Genomic DNA, 8,131 nt, shown 5'->3' with positions numbered 1-8,131 from the left:
GGTCTTTTAGCTCCTGAGGTCTGAGTTCTGGTTTTTTCCAAGGTCAAGCCCCCTGGTGGACCCCCTTGCTTGATCCTCTACTGGAGGTTCCTTTACAAGTCTCAGGGCGCTGCTTCCACAGTCGTATACCCGTCTGCACTGGTTCCCCACTCAGGGTTTCAGAGCTTTAGCTCCTGGCTGTGTCTGCCTCCTCCCACGCCTCCACCGCTCCTGCACTTAGAGTTCGAGTGCGTTCTTTGGCTTTTTGGGGTCCCAAATCTTGCTGCTCTCAGGAACAGGCCCTGGAGCTGCCAATGACTCGATGGGTGCCCCAAACTTGCTCTATTTCTTTTTAACTGGCTTCGGCGCCATAGGTGTTGTGTGTGGAGGGGGTGGGGGTGGGGTGGTTGCTCAGCCCGTAATTTAGTGAGAGCTGTTTCACCCCTTTATAGCATGGAAATGCCCCAATTCCACGTACCTTCCATGCTGCACCCTGTTGTGGGGTTCCTCCGTTCGTCTGGACTTGTTTTTATGTCCCCTTGAGGAGTCTTGTGTGTTTCAGTCAGGAGAGGTTAAGCGCTGCTTTTTACTCTGCTGCCATCTTAACCCGGAAAACCAGGGAGAAATATTTTAATAGGCAAGTTGCCTATTAAACAGTGGTGTTATAAAAATAGTTTTGACCTTGTAGATTCCCCCAAAAGCCTCAGGGAATCCTAGAGGTCCATGAATTGCACTTTGAGAACCATTTCTTTAGACTATCATCAGCTGTCAGTGCCTCCATATTTATGTGAAGGTTCAGGATTTCATTCCCTCAAATCTTCATAGCTGTAACTAGAGAACCCTGCTAGGTAGGGGCATTCTAACAGCATACCACATAGTTGGGGGAGGGAATTTAATGAAGGAGGGTTACATTGGATTCCTTGAATTTCAGGGTCCAATATCTGACAGGCAGGCTGAAGAGGTGCAGAATGGTTATTGTCATGGATACAGTCCTAGTTGACTTTGTGGCACAGGTTCTTTGCCACCAAACCCTATGGAAACCTCTGAGTCCAGACTCCGCAAACAGACCTCCCTCTTCCCACACAACACTAAAGAAATGGAATACTGATACTTAGAGAAAGCCATTCAGGAAAGGGAATCCGACATAGCTGCTTTATTCTGGTCTCTAAGAGTTTATTTAGACCCTCCCCTCTCTGCCTTTCTGCTTCTCGTCCAAACTTTTCTAACTGCAGGACTTTTAATTCTTCAACAGTGGTGTAAAGGGTACCTTACACTGTCAGGACATTGAGCCTATGAAGTCTAACAAAGAAATCCTGCAGAGAAACCTTTTGTGTGTGAGCTCCAGGCAGCCCAAGCATGGGGGAGAGGAGGATGCCTTCCTCAGGCCTGGGGATGGCTGCTGTCTTCATGCCCCTGCACACTACTACTTCTCTTAAGGGTTTGGTTTTGGTAAAAGAGCTGCAATTCGGTGGTCAATCCATCCAACTCATAGGTGTGATGCTGTGGTGGGGTTTTCAGTAATGAATATGTAATACATTGGGACAAAGTACAATCATGCAATATGCCAGGGGCCAGAGAGTTAATAAACATTTATTAAATATCTATCATATGCCAAGCATTGTGCTAATTGCTCAGGATATAGAAAAAGGTAAAAGACAATCAAGGAATTCAGAATCTAATTAGAAGACAACATGCAAACGACTTTAAACAAACTAGATATACACACAGGATTTTGTTTTTCAGTTGTCTCAGTCGTGTCTGACTCTTCATGAACCGATTTGGGATTTTCTTGGCCAAAATACTAGAGTGGTCTGCTATTTCCTTCTCCAGCTCATTTTACAGATGAGGAAACCGAGGTAAACAGGGTGAAATGAGTGTCTGAAGCAGGATTCAAACTCAGGAAGATGAGTTTTCTGACTCCAGCCCCACAACTCTATCTACTGTGCCACCTAGCTACTGGGGTACACTTGTACCCCAAATTTCATGCAAAATTTTCTGCTGATTTCTGAAATAGGGGTTAGAGTATCCAGGGTCTCTTCTGAGACTTGTTTTGGGTCCTAATATAGACATCTGTAAAAAACGGTCCTTGATAATGTAAAAAGTTCTCACCAATACACTATGAGTTTTATATTGCTATAACTCTAAATCAAGGCCCCCTGAATTATTACCAAGAAGAGACACAGCATGGTGCAGAAGAGAAAGTACTGGATTTGGGTTCAGAATGAATAATTTAAATATTTTTTTTTAAACCAGTTAGTGTTAACACTAAAAAGATTAGGTGCATCAATTACCACAATTTAAAAAAAAATTACTATAATTTCTCCTTGGGCAGCTAGGTCTCACACAGAGTATAGAATGCCTGGCTTGGAGTTAGAAAGACCTGAGTTCAATTCAGTCTCAGGTACTTAACAGCAGTGTAACCCTGAGTAACTCACTTAATCTGTTTGCCTCAGTTTTCTTGTCTACAAAATGAGTTATAAAAGGAACTAGGAAACCACTTTAGTATTTTTGCCAAGAAAATTCCAAATGGAATCATTAAGTCCGACACGACTGAAATGTTAGTTGAACAACTATTTCTTCTATATATACAAAAGAACCTTTTAAAAAGCAGATATTACAATATTGCTTTGAAATAAAAATGTTCATCCTAATTTTTCATTGTATTATATATTTTTAAAATGCACTCTGTCAATTTTTCTAGAGTACAGATGATCTTTTAGGATTTTTTAAGTTCTAATCTTTCTTGTGCCAAGTGATGGGCTAAGCTCTGAGGCTTTGAATAGAAAAAAGAAGGGAGTCCCTGTTGTCAAGAAACTCAAGCTCTAATTGGAGGAGACAATGCATAAAAGAAAGTTCAGCTGCAGGGTGGATGGAAAGGCCCAGAACTTCTAAGAAAGAAGTGATGAACTGGTAACAAATTCCAGAGGTGTATAGTGGATTAGATGGCAGTGCCTGGGAGTCTGCAAAGCAAAGTTTGACAAGGCATAGAGAAAGACCTTACCTTAGAAATTAGTAACAGGACAAATGGTAAAATCTAGTGATCTTCCACCTTACTGAAAGGGACAGAGCTAGTGTCTCCCATTTGGCCAAGCAGTGTGAACAGTCAAGCAGTTCAGATAGGTGATGGGAGTACTCATTGGAGGACTGAGCAAAAGGAGATGGCATCCCCACCCCTGAGTCTTCCCACCAGTGAGTGTTCATCCAGGATGGATTCCAGGACAATTCTCAGGCAGCCTAGGCAAGAAAAGGGGTGAGGAGAAAGCAAGGGATGTAGGGTGCCCCTTAGTGGCAGGTCTTCAGAAGACCTGAAATCAAAACCTGATGGCCATCTGTTACCTATGTGACATTGGAGAAGTTATTTCTCCTCTTTGGGACCTACATATCTCATCTGCAAAATAAGGGGGTTAGACTAAATTGCTCCCCGCTAGCATGATAAATTTATGATCTTCATAGGAATCAGTTGCCTTGTCTGCCCCGCTAAATGTTATCCATCTGCTGCATCAAATGTCAATCATCTTATCTCTGGAAATATGACTAAATAGAGGTGCTTCGTGAAGCAAAAATGTATACCATGAATTTTATACATTTGCTATAAATGCTGATTTAAGTCTTATATTGAATTATATTAAATCCTATTAAAAGAATTACTAGTAATTTCTATTGACGTGCAGAATGAACATCTTAATTTTAGTTCATAAATAATCTGATAGTAACTTTGAAGCAAAAATGTTTTGAAATACATCCAAAAATTCTGCAAAGCCTCAGAATTCTTGCTAACTTTTTGGTTTTTCCAGGCTATAATTTTGAGAAAGCTCTACATAAAGATTTTTATTATATGCTTTATGAAAGCCGAAAGGGAAATGGAAAGCTGCAGGGTGGATATAAGTAGACTAAAGGATTTGGAGAGGAGAGGAGGTCAATGAAACATTTAAAAATTACTCAGAAGGGAACAGAAGGAAGTTCAGAAGGGGGCACAGATGAGCTTGCAATATTGGTACCATCCAATTAAATTTAATATATGCTTAACTAAATAACAAGAGTCATAGTTTCCTATGCAATCCTCTTTTCTTCTTTTTTCTTTATATTCGGAAGTGATCATGATTGCTGATGATTGTTAAGTTCAGAATAAAAAAAAAATTTTAAAGTAGGCTGAGCATATTATCAGGAAGGATTTGCATGTGCCAAATAAGAGTATAAGATATTGTATTGGCTGTTTGGGGACAATCACATAGGGTGCTACGAGTGCTGCACTGGTTTAGAGGAATCTGTCACCTCCCTGGTGAGCAGGACTGAGCTCAGCTCCTTCCATGCCTTCTCATCCTCTGCATTTCTTGACCTTCCTTCTATGAATCTTCTATAGAAGACCTATCTGGCATAGTGGAGGCCTTATTCTGGTTCAATAAATATATTAAGGGGTCTAATGCAGAACTTGGGCTTTTCATCTTCTGTTACTTCTTACTTGTGAAACATAATAGGTAAGGGCATCAGTGGATGGAGAGCCAGGCTCAGAAAGAGAAAGTCCTGGGTTCAAATTTTAACTCAGGTACTTCCTAGCTGTGTGACCCTGGGCAAGTCACTTAACCCCCATCATTTAGCCCTTAACTCTCTTCTGCCTTGGAACCAATACACAGCATTAATTCTAAGATGGAAGGGAAAGGTTGTTTTGGTTTTTTTTTTTGAGAAAAAAAAAACAAAAAACAACCAACAACATTAAGAGGCTTGCCTTCTTTCTTTTGGTCATACATATGCTAATTCTTATATACAAAGCACCACTGGCATCATGCTTCCGACTACTTATACCTGCCACTTGCTATTGGGGCTATATACAATCTTAATTTTTTTGGGAGCATATGATTCAATTATCTGCCGTCACTCCATCTCTGGAAGATATTAGTATTAAAAAGATGAGGTTTTGCAGCAGTGAGCAATTTGAGATTACTTTAAGTGCTGGACAGTTTCTTAAAAGTAATCAGGGCCCATCTTCTCCTATTCCATTCTAGAGCCAGTACATCATCTTAATAGGGGAATGTGTGTGTGTGTGTGTGTGTGTGTATGTATGTATGTATGTATGTATGTAGCACTAGTCAAAACCAGATCTGACAAATATACATACACACATGCACATATATACATTATAGTATTTTTAATATATACTTTTAAATATATAATTTATCTACATTTAATTTTCATATTTATTTATATATTTATAATATATATAAATACACATATATATTTAATATATAAGTATATATGTGTATATGTGTATGTATATCTACATACACACATTTTTTGTAAACCTTTACCTTCCGTTTTAGAATCAATACTGTGTATTGGTTCCAAAGCAGAAGAGTAGGCAATGGGGGTTAAGTGACTTGCCCAGGGTCACACAGCTAGGAAGTATCTGAGGCCAGATTTTAACTCAGGACCTCCCGTCTCTAGGCCTGGCTCTCCATCCACTGAGCTACCCAGCTGCCCCTCTATTATATATTTTTTAAATGCACTCTGTCATTCATGGTCCTTCGAGGTATTCTTAAGATTCTGGTCCTTCTTGGCCCAAGCAGTGGGCTAAGCACTGAGGCTTCCAATAGAAAAAAGAAGGGAGTTCCTGTTGTCAAGAAACTCTGGCTCTAATCAGAGGAGACAACACATGAAAGAAAATTCAGCTGCAGGGTGGACAGGAAGGCCTGGAACTTCTAAGGGGAAGTGATGAGCTGGTAACAAGTTCCAGAGGCACTTAGGCTTTTAGTCGATTAGATGGCAATGCCATCTGCCTACTTAAATTTTTTTAAATTATGAATTTAAACATCAGCAATCATAATCATTTCCAGATAGAAAGAAAAAGAAGAAAAGAGGATTACATATAAAATTCTATTATTTATTTAAGTATATATATATACATAATGGATAGAATGATTGGCAAGATAGACATAAATAGCGGCATAGATATATTACATAATCTACATATTCAAAATGTGAATTTAAGATATTATAAATGTATGAGATAGTCCAAATATCTTAGTATAATTTTAAAAAACCTTACTTTCTGTATTTGAATCAATAGTAAGTATTGATTCCAAGGCAGAAGGGTAGCAAGGCACTGGGGGTTGTGACTAACCCAGGGTCACACAGCTAAGAAGTGTCTGAGATCACATTTGAACTTCACACCTCCTGTCTCCAAGCCTGGCTCTCTATCCACTGAGCCACCTGGCTGTCTCTTACCATAATTTAAAACTTTTAATAACAGAAAATGTCAAAATCTTTTGGGAATCTATGAAACAAGGCACTTTTCCAATTGCATGATAATCTGGAGAACATGCATTTTTATAAAATTCTCTTTGATTTTTAGGTGTGGAAAACTAAGTTGTTCTCAGTTCTTTCCTACTTAGACTCTATGTTGAACTGTATCCATAATGCTGGGGATTATTTAAAATATAGATCCTTGTAGTATCCCTTATTTAATGTTGATATTATTGAACAAAATCATTACCAGTCACACAACAGAATATTGTCTGATTCTGGTATCATCATCATCTTTTTCATCATCCCAGCTAGCGCTCAAATAGTACTCAAAGGGGTAAAAAGCACTAGACAAAGACAATCTCATCGTATCCTCACAACCATGCTGGGAGGGAGGTGCTCTTATTCTCCCCATTTTACAGATGAGGAAACTGAGACAAGCAGCCATTTAAGGGTCTTGCCCTGGGTCACACAGTAAGTAAGGGTCTGAGGCTGGATTTGAACTCAGATTTTCCTGACTCCACATCTAGTGCTCTTACCACGGTGCCATCTAGCTGTCATCAGGGGCATGTAAAACAAGGAAAAGAAATGGACTGGTCTTTCAATAAATGGTCAGGGATAGCATGATGAAGTAGAGTGCTACACTTGTAGCGATAAGATACAAAAGAAGACCAGAGGGAAATCTTCCATCAGTTGGGGTGATTGTCTGTTTAAGACTTCTAGCAAGACCTAGATTAGAAGCCCAAAGGATAAGGCGATGGAGAGGGAATGCAATCAAGCAGCAGACATTAAGCACTCACTCAGTGCCATACATAGCTTGTGTGAAGTGCTGAAAATTCAAAGAGAGTCAAAAACACGGTCCCTGCCCTCAAGAAGTTCCCATTCTGCTGGATCTGTATGAGGGAAGGATTTATCCAAATGGATGAGCCTCAGATCAAGGAAAGCTGCCTTTCAAGAGTGAAAATCGCCTTCCCCAGAGATTTTTCATTCATTCAACTCCGCCGGCTAGCAGTATTCTCTCCACTTTGTTAAGTTGCATTCAAAAGTGGCCTGACATTTTTTTTTCCCCTTTTGAATGGATAAAATCTGCCTGGATGATTTATACTTCAAGACCCACGCATGTAAGTATTTTAGTAAGCGTCAAAAAAGAACAATCTGTGTCAATGTGAATGATGTTGACATTTTAGCTACGTTAAAAATAGCATCCCCTCACCTTCCTGAGGCGATGCTCTATTGGTTAAGAGAATGAATGTCGTGCAGGTAATGACTCATTTTCAGAAGCTGAAAATTCAGTTTGTTCCTTTTCTAGGTTCCATCTAAAGACCTAGTACCGCAGACTAATAATGCCAGGGAAGAACAATGAGCACATTTTAAAAACATACTCAAGTTTACTGTTCTCTCCCTAAAGCCTATTATTTATTTAGGACTGAGTTATTGAAATAATAAATAAAAATATATAATGTATAATTTATGTTATTTATAGACAATACATCATATATGTAAATAATATATCTGATAAATAATTGCCTATCAGCTTTATTTAGGAAAACTCATTTGTCTTGATTAAAATCTTATTGACATGGCTACTCTTCTACGGGAAACTGGACAGACGTTCCTCCTGAGGGTACCATCTGCCCATTGGTAGGATCATATATCCTGACTGATTAGCTACAGCACCAGCCAAGAGGCTGACTCGCTTGTGGGCTGCCCTCAAGGACACTGACAAAGACCAGTCAAATTCTTTCCTGTGGTCACTGCTGCCAAACATCTGAATACATCCTCTGTTAGAGAGTGAGGCAGGCAGCAAGGGAGGAAGGATTTATAGAGCTCCTACTGTGTGTCAGGCACTGGATTACTTCATTTGATCCTCACAACAACCATGAGATACTATTATTCCCATTTTATAAATGGGGAA

The sequence above is a fragment of the Gracilinanus agilis genome, chromosome 1 (assembly GCF_016433145.1).
Source record: "Gracilinanus agilis isolate LMUSP501 chromosome 1, AgileGrace, whole genome shotgun sequence".
Classification (NCBI taxonomy): Eukaryota; Metazoa; Chordata; class Mammalia; order Didelphimorphia; family Didelphidae; genus Gracilinanus; species Gracilinanus agilis.
Note: the sequence above shows the minus strand (reverse complement) of the source record.